Source organism: Lepisosteus oculatus, chromosome 10 (genome assembly GCF_040954835.1).
Source record: "Lepisosteus oculatus isolate fLepOcu1 chromosome 10, fLepOcu1.hap2, whole genome shotgun sequence".
Taxonomy (NCBI): Eukaryota; Metazoa; Chordata; class Actinopteri; order Semionotiformes; family Lepisosteidae; genus Lepisosteus; species Lepisosteus oculatus.
In genome coordinates, this window is record NC_090705.1 from 31,439,786 (window position 1) to 31,449,884 (window position 10,099).

The window sequence follows — 10,099 nt, forward strand, 5'->3', positions numbered from 1 at the left end:
TAAGCTTCGTAAGACCGCTGACCTAGTGTTTGGATGATTGAGATTGGTATTCCACTGTGAGGTGCTGAAAATGTGCACTGACTCTGAAGGAGGAGCCGTAGGACTAAAAATCACTGAAGCCAGTTTAATTAACATGTTGATATAGAGGTGATGTACAATGGGAACTGTTTTTTGGTCCAAAGATGGATGTAACTGTGAACGTATTTAGAAATGTTGGCTTTTGCTAGTCGAGAGTTTTTACGTCGTGTTTTCATTGAATGGATGGGATGATTGATGACCGCATATTTTTTGGGAGTTGGGGTATGTGAAGCAAGGCTGGAGATGCAGAGGTGGCGTAGGAACTACTTTCTGATGCTTACCAGTCAGCTGGATGTTGTGTTCTTGGTGTTCCATGTTTTCAGCATTTTCTGTATTAGTTGGTTCTGACAATAACATCGTTATGGTTGCACACTTTAACGTAGCATCACAAGCATGAATTGCCAAACAAATCGAGTCGATCTGTAGGGTAATGCACTTGCCATGACAAGATTTACATTTTTTGCAACCTTTTTTTAAATTAATTTTCTATCTTTCCAAGCACACGCTCAAGAGAACAAGGATCAAAGAATATACCACTGTTTATCCCTGGTGGCTCAGTCAGCCTGCACTCCGTACATCTCTCTTTGACGAATTATTTTATATTTCTTCCACGACAAACAGATTCCTGGCACTGCTGAGACGTTCTGCACCTTTGGCTATTGCTGGGACTGGTCTTTTATTAATAAAGCTTAACCTCTCCTATACAGCATTTGAGCTGTCACACCCAGTTTCGAATCCCGATCACTGCTGAGGGACAATCTTTATTCAATTAAGAATTTAAGTTGTATACTTTTTAGACTTTTAAATTTAAACTTTTAAATGACCTGTGGCTCGTGTGTAGTGGTGTGCGGTACTGGTTTGCACCGTGAACTTTGAATGTCTGCATCTGTATTTGTGCTCTACCGCATTTAGTAATAGAAGATGTGACGCATCTTTGACAGTATAAAAATGAATCCTGTCAATTGCTGGTTTTTAAGCATTTAAAGGGCTGCGAATTGATTCCTGGCTTTTTGAATTGTTAGTATGTCATATGTCCTTCGAACAGCTACAGATCTTTCACTGTCCTTTTGCCTAACAGTAATTTCATCTTCATAGAGAATCAGTTCACTGATTCCAAAATAATTAATTGCATAATGTTGGTATAGTGACTTCTCTAATGCATAAATAAGAAAGAAAAAAAAACTAATGTCTGAACACTAAGGAAAATATAAATATGAAAAAGATAAGTGTTCTATATCATGGTTACTTTTGGATCGTGATGTATTATAATTGCAATACGTTCAGTCTCATTTTAATAAGACTAATAGTAATTCCAGAAGAAATTACGTCTCCAGTGTCTTGATGCCCCGGCTGCTACACCAGTGACTTACCCTCCCTTATTACCTTCTCCCTAAGCTGGTATTCAACTGGTACAGTCTCTGCCCTTGACTCATCCCCCCACAAGCTTTCACCTATAGCCCCTGGTTCCACCTCCAACAGAATCTTCCTGTATACCGCAGCAAATGGACCAGACCTGGCAGTGTTTTGATATCCAGTGGATCAAATTCAGTTCTGTACTCGTCTCAATCTCATATTTCTGCACTTACAGATGCAGCAATTCAAAACAAGCGGAGTATGCTACGGTACAACGCGGTGGGCATGTCGCAGTATACCGCAATACTGTTTTTGGTGATTATGTTAATAGTATCCCGAATCACCTTGTAAAACCGCCAGGTGGAGTTAATAAAGCTTAACCTCTCCTATACAGCATTTGAGCTGTCACACCCAGTTTCGAATCCCGATCACTGCTGAGGGACAATCTTTATTCAATTAAGAATTTAAGTTGTATACTTTTTAGACTTTTAAATTTAAACTTTTAAATGACCTGTGGCTCGTGTGTAGTGGTGTGCGGTACTGGTTTGCACCGTGAACTTTGAATGTCTGCATCTGTATTTGTGCTCTACCGCATTTAGTAATAGAAGATGTGACGCATCTTTGACAGTATAAAAATGAATCCTGTCAATTGCTGGTTTTTAAGCATTTAAAGGGCTGCGAATTGATTCCTGGCTTTTTGAATTGTTAGTATGTCATATGTCCTTCGAACAGCTACAGATCTTTCACTGTCCTTTTGCCTAACAGTAATTTCATCTTCATAGAGAATCAGTTCACTGATTCCAAAATAATTAATTGCATAATGTTGGTATAGTGACTTCTCTAATGCATAAATAAGAAAGAAAAAAAAACTAATGTCTGAACACTAAGGAAAATATAAATATGAAAAAGATAAGTGTTCTATATCATGGTTACTTTTGGATCGTGATGTATTATAATTGCAATACGTTCAGTCTCATTTTAATAAGACTAATAGTAATTCCAGAAGAAAAAAATTGAACTGTTGCCTCAACTATGTGAATAGTAAATGTATTTATTTTCCTGCAGATTCTGCTTAATTCAATCATATGCAAAAATATTCTTTACCTTCCTGCCAATTTCTTTCATAGATTGTTTAAAATGATAATTATGAATACTACTGCAATGGGCTGGCATCCCATCTGAGGTGTGTCCTGTCTTGCGCCCATTGCTTGCTGGGATGAGCTCCAGTTTCCCCACAGCCCCATATTCGATAAAGTGGTTAGAAAAATGAATTTATGAATACCAGTTGCATTTGGAGTAATATGGTCATATTCAAAACATAACCCCCTAGCCTGTATGCAAACTCAACAGGTAATGAATAGATCATTATTTGCCATTATTTTATTTTAACATATGAACAATAGTGTAATCAAACACAAAGATAGGTTTAAATAAAAATCCACCAAATTATTTTTTTATGGTATGGGTTTCAGCCCCAGGTAGCCAATTGGCTGATTGGCCAATCAGAAAATGTCATGCTAACTTCTTCCTGACAGGAAAACTCCTTAAATTGGAGTCACCTCAGGCAGACTCCTCTGTAGCAGCAGGAGTGCAATTAGAAGACCCATTGCAGGGAGATGCAGGTTTTTTCATGCCAGCATTTCGTTTCTTTTAGACTGAATTAAATTAAATCACGTCTGAATTCCTGCATCCCATTTTATTGTTAAGAAAAAGGGTTTTTGTAAAACTCAAGGTTGAAGGGCCTGTGTACTTTGATAACCCAGAGTTAATGTAATCAGCAGTCTTAACATTTCAGGAGAGCACCGATTAAAAAGAATTCCCCTGCACTGCAACACCTTAAGCTATGAATAACACATCTCACACGTTGAATGGTGTTGTATCAGGATGGCTGTGAGTGTTATGTGGGTGTAATTGTATGTGGTAGGTGAGAAGTAATTGTAACAGCTATCTAGACAAGAGTGCACACATCTGAAATCAGTGGAAACAGAAATCTAGGGAAAATGAAAATAACCATTCAATGCTAGGCCCCAAAGATTAACATCACATAAAGAACGAGGGACTCCAGTCTGAATGAGGAAATGAAGATCATACAATGATAAAGAGCATGATAATGAGAAAGTTCTTGCACTCAGTTAACAGTGAACAGTCAGAACTATAAAAAGACACAGAAAGAAGGCGCAAAAGACATAGCAAGGGGAAATCTGTTTATCAGAGGTCTTACTATTTTTATTTACAATGTCTTTCAAGCACAAAAAATAATTAGACTATAAACATTAACAGAACAGATGAAATAAAAATACTGAAGAATTAAGTGTATTGAAAGTGTTAATTGAGTGTTTTAGTCATAGTAAATTAGGCTGAACCCACTTGGCTGGGACCCCCGCCTTGAGCACAGATGAGTGAACCAAGGCAAACCTGCAAAGGTAAGGATGATTTGGAGGAAAATATGCAATATGCATTATATGCAAAATATGCATATAATGCATATAATATATATGCATATAATAGGAAATCAGGAAAAAGTATGATTTCGGACAGCCTGAAGATGGTTGTTGTCATCCCTTCTGTATTTTCATTGTAAACTCCATAAAAACAGCTCTAGTCAAAATGCCAAAATAGAAAAAAAAAATTAAATCAATAGTAGAAAGGAACAAAATAGAATTTAAAGTGCAATAATGAATCAGTTAAAAATCTGCAAATAAAATGTAAACATTCAGGTTATGCGGGTTATGAACTTTTTATCAAAAGTTTCAGAGGGATGACAGCAAAGAAGGGTGCCCTCACCTCTGAAACTCTTAACTCGTGATTCTCCATGACATAATTTCTTGAAAAACTATCTATACCATGGTAATCCTCTTCCTCTTTCTTTTTTCATCCTGCATACCGTACATTGTACACACGAAAACTTTCTGTGATCGATACTGCTTACCTGATCCTCTCTGCTGCATCTTTTCCTTCAGTAGTTTGATCAAATTCTAAAGGGATCGTGTATTTAATATTTAAGTGTTTGGCTTAAACTTGGCTGTCTGAGGAAATAATAGACATATTCCCAATATGATTGACCTATATTCCTAGTGAGGAATGAACCAGGGAGGCTGCTAAGGGGGTGAAGATAGGTTGGAGGAAAGGGTGCAGGGCAAGATACTGTACATGCAGGGCTATGTACTGTATCTTAACTTAAAAAATTCTCCACAATTTCACGGTGGATCTCCAAGATTCACTGGCTCTTGCCTTTTCACATCTTGTCTTCACCAGTGACTTCTCCGTCCCAGTCAGCTGCTTCAATACTAGTAAGTTTATCCACTGGTCAGTCTTCTTAAGCCTTCTCTTAATTGTCTTGGCTTTCAAACCTGGGTTTCAGCTGATATCATACATACTGTATGTAGCCCCTATATCCTCAGTATTGGGATTAAGCTGGACCAATTCACCTCTTCTCAACACCTTAACACCAACACACTCAACTAATGACAATTTACAGAGACACTGGAGATGGATTGGGCCCAGCACTGGGTACTCTAACTGCAAACAAATTGTAAAACATTTTTTTTACATAAATCACATAAAGTGTAAAAAGTATTAAAATCATGTAGTAGTTTGTGCGGTACATTACGTTTTTATTATAAAACATTGATACATTATATAGCTTTGGTTAAAACACTCTCAATATGTGATACTTCAGGATCAGAAAGTGCTATATTTACTATTAAAGTAGTAAGTAAAACTGAAATTAATCCTTGCTGGATTTCTTATTTGTTTCTTGTTTATTTTGAAGATTCAGGACAGCATTTTCCCACTTATATAACACACAACTTTCTTAAACTTTTCTTATTTCTTAGACTTTTATTATTAAAAAACACATAAAAGTTACGACACTGGGCTATGGCAGTGGATCAAAACTAAATCACTCCCTCACAGCAGGAATGTGAGGGCTCTGAATGAGATGTTGATTGTTGTCTAGGCCTTGTCCCTTCCCAGGAGTCCCTAAACAGATTCCGAGGTGGCTCTAGTATGGTGTGGGTTTGTGTAAGGATCTTCTTTGCTTTTATTGAAATAGCTGTTCCTGTGGCTTCACAGGGTCTTGTTCTGACTCCTGTAAAGAACTGTGGAGCCTGCAGTTTCTTGAATGATGAATGGGTCTGATGTCTGGATGCAGGATGTCTGCAGGTCCTTATAGTAACTGGGCATTATAACAGAGAAACAAGTAATAGGTTTAATCCATGCTGAAAAGAGAAGAAAGTCTCTTTTCAGCATGGAATAAACCTATTGTTCCTTTGCAGCCTACCCATGCGGACACAGCTACCCACCTGAATTATAACAGAGTATTTGAATTCTGAAACTCACTTCTTGAATTACTTCCAACTATGCAAATATGTCTTTCTGTAACCAATTTGTAACAGAGAGGTAAATACGATTGATAATGCTATTAAACTTTTGAGACTTAATTGTTACAAAATTAAAATAAAGTAGTTCTGTACTACATTTCTATTTATCTGCAGTCTTAATCAACTTTTGTCTAATGCCAACTCTTCTCTAGTTAAAATAATGAACAAATATTTAGCTAGATTAAGTAACTAATTCATTTGTCCTGTCCATAGTGTATAACCTGTTTAGCTAAACTGTGTTTGGCTGGGGCAGAAAGTCTTTTGATGTATTTGTATAGAAAGCACCATGTAAATGTATCAGTGAGACATTATTTCAATTGTAATTATCACTACCTAAAAACCTTCTCCAGAAGTAAATAACATTATTTTGAAATTTCCTTGCTCTGATTTCCTTTGCACTGGAGGACACCCATAATCCTAATATAAAAGTGAAATGAGCAGAAGACAGTGCTGTGGAGTAATTTACCAAAAGGAGAATTGCATTCTGAGGCCTGCGGCTCTTTTTTAAAAAGCTGAAGAATACAAAACAAGAAACTTATTAGCCAAGCCCCATCTTAAAATAAAATGACTGAACTGTTATTGCATCAAAATAGAACTGATTGTTGCTATCAGTCACGAATATAATCCATGTAAAATTATTTTGATTTAACATTAGGAATGTTACGATCCTTAGGAAAAACCTTGTACATTTTAATAAGATTGGATGTAAATGATTACAGTATTTAATCAAATATAAGATTTTGCATCAATCTCTGCTAATTGGGGCTGAGTAGGTCATTACTTTTCAAAACACCATGTTTACACAGTTCACAAGGACAAATATATAAAACCACGTCAATGAAATGTGACAGCAACATAAAGAAGTGGTTGTCTTTAATAGCCCCTGCAACCCCATCAGAGAAACATGCTTTTTCTGTGAGCCCAAAAGCACATCCAAATGACAAAGGTGTGCCTTTTTCTCACAATTATCCAGCTGCTATTCCTGTGTTCTGCTAGACTCAACCCCCTTGAGTTAAGGAAGAGCCGGTGTCAGTGCTACATTCTGAGAGGGAAGAACTGCTGCATGTTTTCTTGCTCCCTCCACTGAAATATTAGGGCTCATCAGGCCTTCGTGACATTCAATAGTTTTTCTGGACCTTTGAGGGCACAGTGCTACTGCCCAGAATGAGTACTGCAGCTGACCTGAATGAAATAGCAGTAATGGTGAAATTCAGGACAACGTCCTAAGCAGCCTGTCTTCTGTATGATTAATGGAATTTAAGGTGTTGCTAGACATAGGGAAGTTTTAAAAGATTTAAGGGGATATAATAAGTAAGCTGGCAATTGCTGTGTGGAAACAGTTAGAGCAACAAATCAGGATGACTTGACTCTCTGCTGTGTTATTCTGTTGCAGAGGAACATTCCCCAGAGTTCCTTCTGTAATTGTTAGCCTCCTGTAATGTTATTCACAGAACACTACTTTCATGATACAGTTGATCAAATAGGTCAGTTAACTTTATATCTACCGTGTACAGACTGCGGTGTTACCAGCTTCTAGATCTCATGAGATCTTAGAAAGTTTGAGATCTTGGACCTTGTTAGCACTGGGATGGGAGATCTCTTAAAAAAATCGACTACTGCTACAAGAGGTGTATGTCCACCATTATGTGAGACTTGGAATTTACAAAGCCATTGACCCATTACTGCGATTGGGGACACTGTACAGCAGGACCTGCCTACTGATGAGACATTAAACTGAAGCACTGACTACTTGGACATTACAGAAACTGAGAGTGAGGGTGTTACAGTTGGGGTACTGGATGGATTCCTGAAATCTGCTGTCTAGTGTGGATACTGGTGTATACTGCCATACCTTACCCAGATGAGTGCTTTACACAAAGGACCTATATGTCCATTATCACAAAGGTTTGCTGGGGGGATCGGGAGAAGGTTTTTTTTATTTATTTTTTTATAAATGGCACACAATTCCAGCCATGATCCTTCTAAATGTTTAACTTTCAATATAAAGTAATATTATAGAGTAATATTATAGAGTATAACAAGAGTAGAACGTTTTTGTATCTTTTCAGCATTTCAGCATAAAAAGCACTGATAGTGAGATGACGGTATATCAGATAAGCATGCTAATATGTCCCTGTCATATGAGCCATATAATTAGGGTAAGTGCACCTGTGAAATAACCAAAGGAGGTTTTACAGTCCAAGGCATCAAAATAGACATCACAATAGAAACATCTGTTGTGTTTGTTCTGCTTCTAATCTTACAAAAGGTAATCTACAACAAAATCACTTTTGACTGATATGTTAATTTGCTGATGTTTTGCATGGGCTTGTAGTAAATGAAGAAGTTACTGTTGAATGCTTAAAGGTGATCTTTATGAAGCAAAATCAATTTTGTTCTTGGTGTTCACTGCCTATTATAGTTACAGTATGCAATTCATTTGTGGGCTATTTATAGACATACACAGAGTGATGTTATTATCACTATTTCTCAGGGAAGGGTTTTTGTAGCACGACAGACACTTAGCTCCCGGGTCCTGCGAGACTGGGGCTCCTTTAGTGTAGAGTTTGCATTTCCTTTTCACCTGCACATTGGTTTTCTTCGAGTGCTCCAGTTTCCTCCTCACTTCCAAAGACATGCTGGTTGTTTTAATTAAGTGTCTGTACCTATGTAATTGTGTCTTTCCTTTTCAACATAATGGGAGTCTATCAAGAGTATAATTCTTTCAGGTCCCTAATCTTCTGGGATAGCTTCGGGTTTGTCACAGCCCTTACTGGAAAATATCAGTTTCTGAAGATAGAGTGTTGCATAGTTGGTATGTTTTAATAGTTGATAGAACAATAATTGTGTTCTGGCAAAAAGACTGAAACGACATCTTTAGATAGCACCATGTTGAAGTAGATTTACTTAGACGTTGTTTAGACACTGAGCCAAGAACTACTTCAGATGTGTCTCTCAGCCTAATTGACAGTGTCATCCAATACATAACCACTATAAAGCCTTTATTTCATTTCATATACTTGTGCATGAGATAATGGATACCTACCGTGTGAGCTATCAGAGCCCTCTAAATCCACTGTATCTGTAAATAAAGTTCCACACTAAATTCACTTCATTTTTATCTCTCACATCATTTTTGTTTATACCACACTGTAAATTCACAAACACAACAGATATAAAAAGGCAACTGACTTCATTGCCATTTTTACTGAAAATCATCCAGCGCAATGAAAGTTACATACTGTACTACATGCTTGGTCAACAATATCAGCTACAACTTACAACCACAGCAGGTTCAACCAATTTAATTAACTTTCCCATTGCTGGACTATTGCCTGGTGAAAACAAACCAGTCCTGAGGTGCTATAATTGGCACACAGTATTTTATATGAAGAATAGTGGCAGCCAATGCTGCCAAACAGATTAGAACTTGGATGGCATTTTTTCCCGGCACCCATCATTTTCACAATTTAAAATCTTGTTCCTACCTGATAATACCTCCATCTCCATTTAATATGACAATGCTATTGTTAATTCTTAATTCTAAAGCTTGCCACAATTTGCAACTCTCATGTCTAGCTAAAACCCATAAGATAGGCAGTAGTTTAAAATCTTAGAATAATTGTGAGGGAATGTATTGCATTTCCCAGAAGGCTGTTGGGAATGACCTGCCAGCTTCACCCACTTGACTAAATGCTGGAAGACAATTGGTTAGCAGATGATTCAAAGACCAGAAAGTGAAGATTTCTGGGGTCACACATGTGCAGCATGGTGACAGAGGGCAGGACACGGAAACAGTACTCAAGAAGGCCCACTATTGCCCTGTATAAAAGTACAAAGGGCAAAATAGGCATTTTGAATGGAATAAGTACAGTATAAGGCAAAATAGGTATTTTCTAGTCAAGAGAATTAATGCAAGTAAGAGTTAATTAAACATGGCATATTTTTAGATTTCAAAATTGGCCTTAGATGTGAATAAACCTTTGAAGTTTAGGTTGCCTGATCATTTGCAATTCCAGGGCAAGGGTTTAGTATAATTCCATTCTCTCTTTTTGACCAAAGTTTTCTGTTTCCAGAAAAGAAAAAAAACGCTCTACTAAAAGCGTTAGTTGTTTAATAGGCAAAGCTAACATGCATTATATTTCAGCAAAAACATAAAAATGGCTTTAATTGGCTCTGTTAGAAAAATGTCTGTAACATTTCAGTCACGCTTAAAATCAGCTGTGTAAAGGCTGGTATATTAGTTTATTGTGTCTTCTCAATTTCAGTTAAATGAAGAGATCAAT